We start from the raw sequence: 15637 nt of genomic DNA, 5'->3' as shown, positions 1-15637 counted from the left end.
GCGTTATTTGGCGAATACTGTGATCGAAGTATGAAATTGGTACTTACGAAAAGACCGATTTGCTTGTTTTTATGATCATTTTTTTTTTTTATGAACACTGTAATTGAAGCGTAAAATGGGTACTATAAATTGTTGATTTTATAATTTTTGTGTTATTTCACGAATAGCTGTAGATATAGCTGATCTATGGCATTCGTCTATCAAAAAAATATTATATTATCTAGCCTGGAGAAAGCTTGATAAACTTATAGAACTTATAGATCCGTCGTCTCCGATTCTGATGATTTTTGAATATGTCGTAGAGCTCGAAATTTTGAACAAATTTTTATTATACTTACAACCATCGATCGCGTTTAGTTTTCGAGATATTCGCAAAAAGCTACAGGTACCTCTAGGGTTTACTTCTGCCCATAGTTGTGCGTCTGTGTTATTGGTTCTGTTTATGTTATATATTATTTATCTTACGATTTATATTATTACATTATTTACTATTATATACTGTATATTATTTACCTCCTATTTATAAACGAAAGTCGAAGTCGCCAGCTTAAGGGCCTCGTGCACAAGCAGCACCTGTAGTTTCTTGCCAATATCTCGGAAATTAAGCGTGATCGACGGTTACACGTAGAGAAGAAAATTGTTCAATTTATCGATTTGTATAATATATCAAAAAATCATCGAGATCGATGAGGAAGGAGCGATTCTGTGAGTTCACCGGAAGATTAATTAACGCGAACCTCACCAGTACCCGGTCAAACGATTTCAAAATCTAATTAAAAATCCTACGCTCATTGTTATTTTTTTTTCTAGTCCAGCTTTATTTAAATAACTTTCTGTAAATTAAATAAATAGCAACGAACGGTGCAATATTAGATGAAACTTTGAAACCTGTCGTTTGACCGGACCTGGTAAAATTAAAGTCGCATAATTCACATAATGGAAACAAAAGTTCTACGAGACATTCTGCAAAAGATTTAAATGACACGTGGTCATTAAAAATACTTACGCAAAATTGTACTATTACAAGTAAAACGCGAGAGGCGTGCGGTCTGAACCGGGACACGTTTGATCATTAATCGCAAGCTAGCGAACGCGTCATACGTCATTCGTCTATTTTATGTTCGTCATTTTTACGACGTGCATTATTGCACGCCTTGCGATTCGTTTATAAACCGGACTAGGCGATAACGCGTATTAGTCATCGAACCGTGACGTACGACACGAGGTGAGGATAATGAACGAGTTTGCAATCGACTGGCGCAATTAGATTCGCACGAAGATTAAACCGTGCTTTCGTTGAATGCCATGGAAGCCTCGTTTAGAATCCCTTTTCGCACAAACGTAACGAAACTCCTGCAATACTAATCATCCGCTCGTTAACACGCGAGAAGGCGAGGCGTGGTCGTGATGCGAAATTTTAATTATCACATTTGCTAGTACGATCTTGTCTAGATGGATAAGCAACGGTGATCACACTAATGCGTCTGTGGGAAAATTAAAGACGCGGAAAAGTTCACGATAACACACAAGACATCGAAAATAAAATAGGATGGCTTGGCAACTAAGTGGTTGCGGATTTTGTCATTAGGTGGTATTGACAAATCCGCAATCACTTAGCTGCCAACCCAATAGCATAGCATTATGTATATTTTCAAACTGAGAATTTTCACTTCCACGTGTGATTTTGAATATTAACGGAATACCGTGAAGTAACATTTTCTTGGCGACTTATAATACAAATATAAATATAAATATTTCCTCTGCAAGTAGTCGATTTTTCTATTTTTCAATCTTTAATCTGGTCTATGCCTGCGATTTATTTATAAAATATTTCCTATCATCCAGTAAAGTCGATCGATGATAAATTCATAAAATAAGAGAAGATGAAGTTATCGTTCTTTGTTTCCTTAAATTTTTGCTTCTTAATCATATCGATAGATAATTGAAAAATTGTATTGGTGAAACGCAGCTCACAGCTGCCAAAGGAAGGAACAAGTATTTATCGATATTTACCGTCTATGATTTCTAATATTCTTTTAGAACGAAAATTGGATAAATTATCCGCCTTGGAATTCATTTGGTCAAGCGACAGGACGTAATTTACAAAACATCCAATGGGAAATTTATCATATTTATATGGATTTATATGTGCTGCAACAGGTGGAATAAATGATAGGCTAGGTGATTCTCGATAGAATGCATAGTGGAAAGGGAAGATTCGAAGAACGAAATTTTTCTGTGGCTTTCGCGAGCGTTCGAGATCGCTGGTAGTCGATAGCAGAGGATACGTACGTAACCGATTGCGAAATCTGATTTTCTTAACTTGTTCGAAGCCCGTGTCACAGCAAGTCCTACGCTTACCGAGCGTAATCCAATTAGCGACGCACCACGTGCGCTTTTAAAGGGAATTCATGTCGACTACGCTCGGAAAGCAAGCTTTTTCTTTATTTTCTTGCCTCTCCGCAATTTGTCCGAGATCATCGTGAAAGATTCGCGTTCGGCAAACGACTATGGCTGATATTGTTTTATCGGATCGAACAGAAGTTAGGGACGAACTAGCAAATGCAATGAAATCAGAAAGAAGCACGGGGAAGGCCGGGAGGACACGGGAAATGGAAGGATGAAGAAGAAGCCTGGGTAGAACCCAGGTTCTGAGGTTGAACAGGTTCAGGTTCCGGCAGGACGAGGAAGATCGAAGGATGAAGATGAAAACTGGTACCTCAGAACCCAGGTACCTCGAAACCCAGGTACCCCAGAACCCAGGTACTTCAAAACCCAGGTACTTCAAAACCCAGGTACTTCAGAACTTGCTTCTTCTTCTTCATCCTTCGATTTCCTCCCGGAACCTGAACCTGGGTTCTACCCCAGCTTCTTCTTCTTAGAACCCTACAGATACCAAGAAGCGTATCGCGTGCCTAAATGGTGTCCGGATATCTGAGAAAGCCCGAGAAACATCATAGATTTGGTCAGAGTGAAGCAGTACCGGATAGATAGGAAGACAAAAGGATAGAAGAGCGAAATAAACAGAGAAACTGTGGAACAAGTGTCGAATAATAGAAATCGAGATATTGAAATGCATTTGGAGTCAGATGTCACGAAATGTTCGTATTTGGCTGCACTATAGGGGACAAAAGTTGGCCGACAAATCGACCCAGATTATCAGGAAATAAATGTTTAATACGACGCTCGTCCAACGAATATCGCTATAGTCGTTCCGCCGTTTGCAACGTCACCTTTTATTTTCCTTTCTGACTTTATTGATTACGTCGAGGCTCTCCCCTCTCCTTGTCGCCCTTTGTTACGTGTCCCAACGTTAGAGTGGCTTTTTGACCGGTCGCTCACCTGCTACCTCTTGTCCTCTGAACGCACCACCTCTCTCGTAGCACATCGGCGATGCAGTCCAGGTGAAAAAAGGGTCAAATGAAAGCTTGCGAAACTAACAGTACAAGTTCAAACACGACGTCTTTAGGTCTACTGCTGGATTAGGCTGATTTTGTCTAGTACCATTAGGACCTATTGGGTTGTGTAAGGTCTCGTAAATAGCGATACTTACACGATCGTGATAATTACGATCGATTGTTAGCGACTACGCACTTTTTTAGCGATAACTAACCCGCAGCTGTTAAGCCTGATTTATGAACACGCTCATAGGGCTCAGCAAGGACCTCGGCAGTGTGACGTCAATCCACATCAGAGACCAGATGTGTGCAGGTATTCACCGTGTACCCTCAATAACCTCAAGGACCCATCAAAAACTTAAACTTTTAGTTTATTAACCCTGTAAGTGTTATTGGTTTATGAATGGTCCTTGGAACAGTCCTTAAGTTAGGGAAAGCTAGTTTTCCCCATGAACAATGTCATCTACTAGTCACGTTGGTAGGAGGCTTCCTCCTCCTATCTTTGTTTATTAACGTGGGCTATAACCAATTGGCATCGCGAATCGTTACCCTCACTTTTCCTAACGAAAAGTGTGAACAACGAATCCGCGTTGTTAGTTCAAAGGGCACACCCACACCGAGCTTTCCTCCGTAATAATACGAGAACACCTCGGCACTGAAACCACAAACTCCCATCAGTCAACGTCTCTCGGATCAGTCGCGTAAACTGTGCTTGTAAAGTTGTGTTATTTAATAAAATTCGATAGAAAAGAAACATAAAGTTGTGTTACGGCTCAACTTTCTTGTCTCTAAAACCTAAGCCTTAATTTTACGTGGCAACAGACTGGTCGAGCGAATGTTTGGCAAACGGATAGTCAGTCACTCGTCAGTCACTATTTTCCGCTTGCGACTTGCCAAGTATCGCGGCTCCGAACAGAGGTCAACTTTTAGATGGAACCATACGAATGTTGTTTAACTCCTTAACCTACGATTTACGTTCGAGAATTTTGAGCCGAAAACGAAAACAAGCTCGCGCAGCCTTCGAGCCATTCGCACGACTTGCGTAGTACGTACTACGGGCTATGCCCGTAGTTGTAGGTTAAGGGGTTAACACATTCGTTTAACCATCTGCTATGAGATTTCCTGCAGAAAGTGAGTAATCCTTTTAAACTTCGTTTAAGTCGTTTACGCGATGCTTTGTATCTGATTTGGTATAATAAGAGAAGCGGATAATTAAATAGTTAAATTAAGATAATTAGATGGAGGCGTGAAACAACTTTCCTCTCGAACTGTTGTATTTTCCAGACACGCGGTAACGAGCATCCTCCATTCCTATAATAAATTACAGCTGATTCATTGTGCAATGAACCTCTCGTTTAAATGGACGTTTCAACAGAGAGAAACCAGCTGTTTGTATGCGTTTTCCGTCACGTGTTCTCCCATCATCAACAATCGTGCACATCGATTCCATCGTTTTTCTCTGCAATAAAAACCGATGACTCGGTTGTTAAACCACATTTTTCTCGTAACACGTGGCATTGACACGGCTGTTCGAAGAAATCACGTCGCTCAGATGTTTACAACCCTTGTAAGAATTTTACGTTCCTATGTCGTCGAATGATCATGATTGATTGTAATGTACGATGTGTACAAATTAACTTGTCAAACGTTTACTGTCTTCATCTTGCTGCTTACGCTGTTTACACGAGCTAACGAATGTGCTATTTAGGTGTCATCAGGATATTGTTAGCAGGCTTATGACTCATTATCTCTATCTTGAAAGCTTCGACTATTAAGAAGCAGTGGGACACGAGTATCATAATTCTTCCTATAATAGAATTAAGTGTTTACTTCTTGGAATATGGTAAAAGCCTCGTTAGTCGTCTGCCTGTATCTTTTTCTGTCTTTTTTTATCCTTGCAATTCTCCATGAACTTTTGATCTATTTCAACGCTCCATCAAAGTTCCATCGGTCTGTCCTCGTCCTACGTTCGACGTGACGAGGCTCTGGGATCTCGTGATGTTTTCTAAAATAAATTTCCACCTGTTGGAAGAAAATTCGATGGCACAGAGAAATGGCGATAAAAACTGAGAAAACCAGAAATCTTCAGCCTGCAGGTTTCAGGATGGTAGGTAGGACCTTTTGATAAAGAGGACAGTGGGAAGAACAGCAATCGGATTGACCTTTAAAACGGCGCAGTCCGGGAGAGACTCGGGCAAGCAGCCAAATATAGTGTTCGTATATATTATTTCACATGTGAAATGTCATCAGTGATAATTCATGGTACGTAACATAGTGAGTTAATAATTACTTACGTCGTATAAAAAGTTGACTTTGAGTGCCATAAATGCAGGAAACATGTAGGACAAAGGGATAATCGTGGTAGTGGTGTATTTATCTGACCTTGATTTATTGCAACGAAATTTTATTCAATGGCCGATTAACTATGCGAACGTAAGCTGCTATTATGCGAAGAAAAAATAATAGGTAGAAAAATTGTCGAGCTGCTGGAACTGCAATTATTAGGCAAATTAAATGTGTTCAGCTGTTTAACAAAAACATGGCTTAATGAATTTAATTTTAGGTTTATCTGTCCAATGATAAAAATTAAATGGCTGTGGTATAATTAACTGTAGCATAATCAACTGTGTTTTAATTAAAAATTAGAATGAAAGAATTAATGAGATATATACTGTCTCATACATATGTAATTAAATGAAATTTTTAGTAAAAATGCTGAAATAATTTTATGGAACGATAAGACCCTACAGAATTTTATATTAATTATTATAATTATTTTCTTTTAAATATTAATACTTAAATATGTAAACCAAATGGTTTATTGGAAATGGAGAAAATTGTCCCCTGATCAGTTGCCCGGTCAAATATTATACTTGGTCCCAGTCTGTTATATTAATTATTATAACTATTTTGTTTTAAATATTAATATTTAAATGTATAAACCAAATGGTTTATTGGAAATGGAAAAAATTGTCCCCTGGTCAGTTGCTCAGTCAAATATTACACTTGGTCCCGGTCTGTAAAATATTTGTCTGTAACAGGAACACACAGAGGAGCAAATAGTTTAATGTTAACGAATATATCACAATATCTGACTGAGATCAAATATAAAACTGGTCAGGGGGCAAAATAGTTTGTATAACTGGAGTTCATTCAATACAAGAAACAAACAATTTGTCTGTCCTAGGAACAATTATAAATTATTTGTTGTAGTCAAGGAAGAATGAACTATTTGTCATGGTCAAGAAATAAATAGTTGTTTCTTGACAGACAAATAGCTTGTATTTATTTGTTGACTGGAAACAAGTATAATATTTGTCCAAGAAAGTGGTCAGCGGACAAAATAGTTTGTATAATTGGAGTTGGTTTGTAATAGGAGCTCATCAATTTTGCCTCGAATACAAGCTATTCGTTGCTTGACCAGATAAATGGAATTATATTCTTTAAATCATCGTACTGTATGTTCTGTCATTCGATTACACCGTCCAAATGTTCAAAGACACGTAGAACGACCATGGTCCAGTTACGACCCTCTCTAACGTTATGGGGACCAGTACAGAGCCGGTATACGCAGGTAGCTGACAAATTACTCGGCCAGACTCTGTTTAAATTGCCCCATGACCGCCGCACTACGTGCGTAACTCACGTTGTTTGCCCATTAACGTCGATCATTTCAAGTATGCGCATCTATGTCACGTATGCTCTGTAGATCCATCCTACCTTTCAATCGGGCCATTCTCTGCTCTGCTTTACGTCCATGAACTCGATTCGACTGCTCTCTCGCGTCCCCCGCGCTGCAATCATGTAATATGAACGGCCCGACCACGTGCTCCCAACTATTTTTCCAACTCTCGATGATTCCATGGTTCCCCATAGAGGAATATGGCATGTCCCTATAACCATGGTACAATCGACGAGAGTTTGATTCTAGGTGAAAAAATAAGTGGGAAATATAGAATAAAATTTGTTCGTACGACGCTTTGTTTCCGAAAGAATCCAACTTGAAAGTTTGTGGGCTATGCGCGCACCCTGTCGATTTAGGGATAAGAGTAACAAGAGGTTATCGTAGAAGCATAAAAGAGTCGACAAAAACGAAGAACAGCGACGAATGATCCTTTCGAGATTTCTTCTTTTTTTCCTTTTATCTTTTTTTTTTTTTTTTTTTTTTGAGGAAAAGCAATTTTATTTCATTCTCCAACGAACAAATGTTTCCGTTTATATTTGAATTAATTTTGGCTTCCCTCGCTATTTCTACTTTAGCTCAATTTTACTTTCGTTAGACTCTTGAATACCGATACTGACTAATCAGCATTTGAAAGTAAAAAATTTGATCGCCGAGTGTAAACATATCGTACCGAATGGCAAAAACATACTTCAAGGACCGGTTTGAAAATTCGAAAGGAACGATCTCGTCAACTATGTAATAAAACAGCGTTTATGCGCAATCCTGATGTACATAATACCGTGTTACGCAATGCTCCAAGTCATCGACGATCCGAAATGCGTGTTAGCGATCGACCTTTTTATTCCTCGGGCAAACGTGAGTCCTCCATCGTACGGCAATAACGCGATAATGAAAATGTATCCTTGAGAACGACGCGTCGTTTATCGGTGTCTTGTTCTAGACCTCTTTGTTTTTATGAAATCGTGCAGCGAAGAATGTTTCGTGTCAAGGTGCATTCCAAATCTGTTTCTCGCCATGTCAATACTCTCATGGTGTAAAAAGAAAATGTAAATAAATAATTGGAAGCAACTGAGGCTAATGCTATTAGTTTAGCAAAATTTCGTTTAGACCATTTCAAACTTATATTCAAACTTCGTTTTTCAATGCAAACTGATTCAAACTCCACGCGAATCTATGTTAAAAAATAAAGATATTTCACGAAACAATAAATTGCCAACGAGTCCTGACCGAAGCTGAATTCAGTTTCAAACCTGATGCGACTAGCCCAAACTTGCCTGAAATCGAACTCGAACCATCCCCACGTTTGAACTAGATTAAATTTGAGACTGAAACAACCATGAAGATGCCAACTTTTTCAAACTTAGGACGTCGTTAGTTACGGATAAAGAAATGTTTAAGATTAACTTTTCTAATTAAATTAATCGCAGGAGAAGATGAAAGAAAGCGACAAAATGTACGGAACGTTACGATATTACGGAACACGGACAAACGATAAAGAAAGATATCGTCCAGTTTTTACACTTTGTATCGTAAATTCCAAGCCGCAGTTGTCTTGTTCGCGCTTATTCCGTGACCAAACAGCCGAAGGCAAATTGCACGGTGTAATTAACAGAAATATTATCAAACTAAAAACAAGCAGTCGCATCCATGTTTATGGACGATAATTAATCGCAATTTCCGACAGCCGGCCACCAATTCTAAATATTGAACATGGTATTTATTATGCTCGTAATTATCCGCGATCGATGCCAATTATTACGTTTCACGGAAAGAAATGTTTTTCGTTGTAATTTCCATCGCGTGCACTGGTCGCGTGCATTTGCCCACGTGCACGTACATCACCGCGTAATTGCTGCGTGCGTTTATTTTCTATTGAATATTATAGAAATGCTTGCTTGTAATTTGCAATTAATTCAAACTCTAACAGGACATCTAAATTATTAGCCTAAAAGAAGAAGTGTAATTTCATCTATCGAAACGAAGAACGTCGAATCGTTTCGTCTATCGTTGGATAATTAAAGTTAAGCTTTTCTGTTAACGGCAACATCACGGGATTCTATTTAATTAACGAACAAATCCACCATATGATTTATGAACAACTGGCTAATCACGCGATGTAAACTGATTCATTGAGGGAATGACTTTCTGCAAAGTGACAAAGTTCTTTTAACTGCTTGACCTACGACTACGGGCATAGCCCGTGGTAGATGATCTCTCGAACGTAAATCGTAAGTTAAGGTGTTAAAGTGTAATTCCAGCTTAATTCAAGGTTAATTCGAATCTATTCTATCGGGTTGGCAACTAAGTGATTGCGGATTTTGTCATTAGGTGGTATTGATAAAATCCGCAATCAATTAGTTGCCAAGCCAATAACTCTAACTTGCAGGAAATCGTTGGTTCGAAGACTCGGTGAGAAAGAATTGCTAGAACATTCTTTATCTTATCGCATGAGGAAGTAGCAAAGAATTAATAAAACAAAAATAGAATGCTTCTGAGAAATGGAAAATAATATTAATATGAACTCCGTCGCTAAAGTATAAAACGGGACGTAAGAGGAAAGGAAGATAAATAGCATACGATACACTATCGGTGTGATGTCTTCTTTGAAATCGAACAAAAAATTGATAGCGATATTACTGTCTTCTCTGTCGTACAACCAGTGTGGAACGAATGGATCAAAGGATGTGTTCGATTAATCTTTTCATTCAGTGTTATTACTTCAACTTACATTCGAAGAAGATTTTCTTAACATTTTGCGGACTGCAGACGTGAATTCGCCTCTTTCTTACGGGCTTCATGCGACATTTGATAATAATCTCAACTAAAACGGTAAGTCGGATAAAACAGTAAAAAAAGAAAGAAAAAAATAAATCGATGCATAAAGCTATAAAGGAAATGTTACGAAAGTGCCTTTACGTTACACGCTCGAATAATACGAAACCGTTATCGATATATTACGATACTGATCGGTCGGTAAGTTAGTTGCGATTTTTAACGAATTTGATAAAATAATACATTTTTCTTGCTGTCCTCGACTCAAAATCCATTCCATTCTATTCCATATTCCATATCCCCTCCAGGTTGTACTGTCGACACACCCTGTATATATCCTTATATATTATGTTTCATGAATATATTAATTAGAAATTATTAGAGAATCTATCTCTCTAGTGGTGTTCGTAGAAATATAAAATTCTGATATACCGTTTACGCTATAGTACGATAGGTGTACGATGTTATGGCATAGAAAATCGATTAACGTGCCAAAATGCCACGTGGCTCGCAAGTTCCGATGTGTTTCCCAAGCTTCACCTGGTTTCCTCATCGTTCTGCCATTGTATTCTATCACCGTTTCATTACACTGTCAGCCAACGTTCTATTCATAGCAATTACCACTTCCCATCATAATAAAAGCCCGAGTTTAACCTTCTTTCGGTCTCTTGCCTCCTGCTCCTCCTCTCCTACTGAACTCAACTCTGTTCGTACTTCGAATTAGAATTAATTAGACGCTCGAAAAGGCAGCCTAAGCTGCTTTACGTAAGGTATAAAAATTATCGCGTTAAATGCAACCTCGACGGTACAAGAATCTCTTTTGTTATTGTTACGAATTTGATTTTTGGCTTTGACAAATTTCTTCTTTCACCTTTGAATCTTATCGAATCGAAACGAGAAAGAAGTTAGAATTCGAATTTTCAAAATAAATGACGTATCGATCTCGATCGAACGTACGTTCGAAACGCATGTTACGGAACGACTGGGTCGAAGCGGACCCGGACGGTTGAAGCATCGTCAGTCCGTCGATCGTACGGGAGGAAAGATTCGATTTCTTGACTTGTTGCCTCTTTCCAGGCGAAACGGTCAGGATGCGGCCAACTGTGTAATTTCTTGGCCGTTGCCTCGATAATGAGCCGGTGAGTCAGTCGTTTAACACTAGCCTCGTCCTCGACTCGGTGTGTTCGATTTTTGCTCAGAGGACAAGCGAGCGTTCAAGTCTGAAATACGCTGGAACAATCGAACAAATAAATTCTTATCGAGCCAATTTGTTGAATAGATCCCATTTTCGATCTTTTGAGGGGGGGGAGGAATTTTAAAATTCACTTTCCACGCGTTCTTGGCATCGCTTTTTACGTAATCGTGTCCATTTTTAAGTTTCAAGGACACACGATATCTGTCGTTTCGATTTTACTCCGAAACTTTATAAAGTAAATTGTAATTGTTAATATCAGTTAATTTTATTCAATGCGTGATACAGATACAGCAGATACAGATATATCGCATTTAGAATTGAATTTTCATTTAAACATTTCATTTAAACATCCAATATGCTCGGTGTCAGAAGAATTTGTTAATCTCTCGTTTCCTTTAGCTTCCATTAATTTTGAAATGCCAGTGACAATTCATTCTCAACATCCTTTGTATCTCACGAGGTCAGGAAATCACGGCTCTTATTGTCACTTATTGTCAGAAATCTAAGCGGCAAATAATACAAATTGAATCGTTCCTCTCAGTTATCACGTGGTCTTACACGGACACCGGTAAAGTAGCCGTATCCCTGCTCCATAATTCATTTCATCGTTACACGACCGACATGTACACGTGCTTTTTCATGGTACGCGACACCAAAGTGTGCATCGATCCCACGACGATCGAATGGAAAAAACGTAGATAGGAAAATGGCCCTCGACAACTTTCAAACTACCTTTTTTATTATTTCACGAGTAAAGATCGTAGCGAGGAATTAGACGAATTTCCATCATACTAAACTGGCTATAACAAATAACTTGGAAGATTTTTGCGTTTCGTTTCGATCAGAAGTCATCGTTATAATTCATTCTATCGTCTTCTTATGCTTTATTTGTTGTTCGTGGAAAATAACGTGGATATTTTATTTGAATATGCATGACAAACACACCGACGTAGAATACAAATCGATCGAGGTCTTTTGTTCGTCCGAAACGATCGTCGGAACGTACGAATGTCGTTAAAAGACAGTCTCCTGCAGATTTCTTCGCTAAAAAATTAGTGGAGCTCCCTCCAATAGTGGTTGATATCTCTGCAAAATTTTAGGCCGGAATACGCAGCAGTTTCTTTGGAAAAAATTCGAGAAGATTTAGACCTGGACCTATCGTAAGTCCTCCGCAACTCTATAACGCTATAATTGTCTTCCGCGACTAGGTATAATCTTCGGCTTTTCTCGACGTTTGATAGGTGAACTTGTGGTAAATATCTGAGCAAAATTTTAGGTCAGTATACGTGGTAGTTCGTTTGGAAAAAATTTGGGAAGATTTGGAACTGGGCCAATCTTCGCCCTGGATTTGATAGAATTGGTTAAGAGCCATAAAATATATTCGATATTCGTGTTTCGGTAACAACGGTGACAGCCTGGACGTCGTCGCCCTCTTTCCTTTATCGATAAAACTTGCCCAATTCAGGCCGGTGCTATTATTAAAAAAGCGAACCGATGAGACGTTTGAATTCTCGCAAGAGTGCAGCCTGTTACTCGCCCCTAGCACCAGTTCTAATTTAGAGATGGGTGGGATGACCTGTATTCATTCGGTCCTATCAACTGACCTTGCTTTATATCGTACGCGTTGACTATCGCAATTTCCTTAATATCAGTTTAGAAACGCGCCTTTATCTCACAATGGATCCCCAAGCAGTAAGGGAAGCGATATGATGATGATACTCCTCTATCAAAGTTAATTGCGTTCGAGTGACACGAATGGTTTAGAATTGCGTACTCGATGGAACAACCTATTGTAACGTAGAATTGCTTTCTTAAAGCTTTTTTAGTAGATAAATTAGACGAGTAGCGCGTAGATCTAATAGGCGAATGGCTTTAGTAGATTTCGAACTAACGACGCACAAGGTGCGTCGCGTGTTTCCTAGAAGTTACTAGATTTTCACTAGACTATTAGATCTTTGTTTTAACGTTTGTTTATTTTGATATCGTCACGTTGCCATGTTTCCGGTCGATGAAACATTTTAATTGGGTCGTAGGTTATGTTTGGTTATTACCTGGGACATCGTGATTCAGAAAAGCAATATTTCAATACGAAACGTTCACGTTTGTTTGCTGTTTCTGCAAAAGAGAACATAACGATACTTAGGTCGAGTTTTACTAAAAGTAGATACGCTTGTCATGATCTTGTGTCTTAAAAATAGGCATAAATATTGAGAACGAGAGAATCAAGCGACACCCTATATATTTTTAAATAAATCCCCACCCACATAAGAATTGCAACCAAGAAATAACTAAGAAAAGATGTCAGAAAGAGCTAGATATTTATTTCTGAGTTAAGAATCGACCCAACTAATCACTTTCCAGACCTTCGTAGTTTGGCTTCTTAGAGCGATCGTTGCTTCCGAGTGAAAACGACATTCGTTTTTCACGATGGGCTTCGTCGCAGGCCTAAATCAGCACTGGTACCAATGGCTCGTTAATGAAATAGCCACTGTTCGAGAGGAAACGTTCAATAGTCACTAACGATCACAGTTGGTCCAATTCCCTAGATGCCGATAGACACTAGAAGTGGCAATTCGATGGCCTAAATTCGAAGTCAAAGACGGGTGTCTGCTCGTGGACACGTTGATACGTACCTAATGTTACCTTGTAGATTTGATCATCTCTGATTCACGCTACGGACGATAGGTTAGTATGCTATGTTGTTATAATGACTTCTAGACATAATCGTATTACTGTCGTAAAATTATTTTAGTACGTTAAAATCAATTTCAAAGTATAATAGACCCGTATTCTACTTTTCAATTTCTTTGAGATTAGAAATATTTTCATTTTAGAATTTTACACGCATGTATCTCGATGTCGAGATTGTCCACAAATAACCTACAAATTATTTTAGACTAAGATAACCTCGAATTAAATTCGTGATTAATATTTCACAATATTACAATGTTATCTAACCCTAACCTTACCCGGTCAGGTGACTGGCTTCAAAATTTGATCTACAATTAAAAATTAAGATAACAAATTTCATGTAAATTCTTATATTAACAAAAATTGAGAAACTGATCAATCAGATAACATAAGAAACTTACCTAAAGTTAAACGAACAAAAGAAATAGCAATGAACGTACAATTTTAAATTAAATATTGAAACCAGTCGTTTGACCAGGTCTGGTAAGGTTAGTGTTAATGATCTACGTTAATCTACGAACAATACATTAATATCTGTAGACAACGTCGTGATGATATTTCACGCTTCATTAGGACAAAAATAACTCGATCGTTCCAATTTGTCTGAAAACCTGATAGTCCGGATAGGAAAAAGAACCAGGCGTCAAGTAGACCAGAAGCTTCCGGTATCAATTCCTTGCGCAGATCAAACGGCACTAGGGAATTCCCAATTCCGCGGAAAAGAAACCGTTCCGCTATTATATCTCTAATTGAATTCCTGGTCGATGCACGAGATAACTTTCAAGCTGATAACAAGTCTATTACCAGCCATCCAGAGTAATACTGATATTCTTTGCGTAGCGAAACACAGAGACAGATGGAAGAGTGGAAATATCAGAATAGAAATACCAACGTAGAGAAAATTTAATGAAACTTTCTTCGGAGAGGTCGAACGACTAGTAGATGATTCTCTTCTGGTGGCTAATGTGATTCGAACGGCCATGATGTTAGGTTAGGTTGGGAATAAGTTTGAGGTTATACATCGAGTTAATATGGCGATAAGGAGAGAGTTCCTGTTTCGTTTCCGTAGTTCGCGTGTGGCATTGGTAGAACGTTTTATATCAATTGCCAATTTTATTCTATAATTGAAATCATTTAAATAATTGTAACGTTTAATTAGACACGGTCCGAATGCTAATTTTCTTCAACCTTCGCAGTTTCGACAAAACCTTTGGAATCTTCCGTCACGCGCTTGACGCTGTCGATTAGACAAAAAATAATTCCAATATTTTACAATAAGATAGATTACAATTAAAGTAAAAATTTAGAGTAATTAAAGTAGAATTAAGCACGATTCTAAAAGGATAATTTTATTACTTACCAGCCTTACACTTGTCATTCAAAATCACGTAACCCTAACCTAACCTCAATTAAATAGAGCATTTAATTAGAAAATCGGGAAGTATGTAAACTTAAAAGCTGATTAGAATATATCCTCCGAATCTGATGAAAATGTTCCTCAAGTTTCGAGGTTTCAAAAATTGGTGTCTTTTATCATACGCTAGAAACTAGCGATTCGTTAAAAAAATAATTACATCGTTTTACAGCAATACAGGAAAACCACTGGTTTGACGAAGAAAAAGCAGATTCGTCATTTTTGTGGAATTTAGATAAAGATCTTTCTAAACTTTCCAAATTTCAAAAAGATCATTAGAAACCTTCTATCGTACGCTTCAAGCTACCAATTAATTAAAAAATTATTTTCATCGTTTCACGCTAATCCGAGAGAGCTGCTCGTTTCACGCATCGCTCGATAATTCCAATATATTTGACAACTAATCCAGGAAAGCTATCTAAACGAACGTAAGCCGGCTACCATTCGGCGCAAAGCAGATTTTCATCGAAATCATATGAAAT

At 38.2% G+C, this 15637-nt stretch overlaps 1 protein-coding gene across 2 annotated transcripts in view; it reads left to right on the top strand.

Annotated features, from left to right (window-relative positions):
- The window catches only part of LOC126925624 (beta-1,4-glucuronyltransferase 1), a 58033-nt gene that overhangs the window by 21799 nt on the left and 20597 nt on the right, over positions 1 to 15637 (top strand). Inside the window, exon 1 of one of the 2 annotated variants that reach the window (XM_050741391.1) lies at positions 9744 to 9912. The exons of the other annotated variant lie outside the window; for it this stretch is intronic. The gene's annotated coding sequence lies outside the window, so the exon portion shown is untranslated. Of the gene's footprint in view, positions 1 to 9743; positions 9913 to 15637 lie in introns of those variants that run through there. 2 annotated transcript variants of the gene reach the window in all.

Source organism: Bombus affinis, chromosome 16 (assembly GCF_024516045.1).
Source record: "Bombus affinis isolate iyBomAffi1 chromosome 16, iyBomAffi1.2, whole genome shotgun sequence".
NCBI lineage: Eukaryota > Metazoa > Arthropoda > Insecta > Hymenoptera > Apidae > Bombus > Bombus affinis.
The sequence above is the reverse complement of the archived record's forward strand: the minus strand, read 5'-3'. Positions and strand labels throughout refer to the sequence as shown.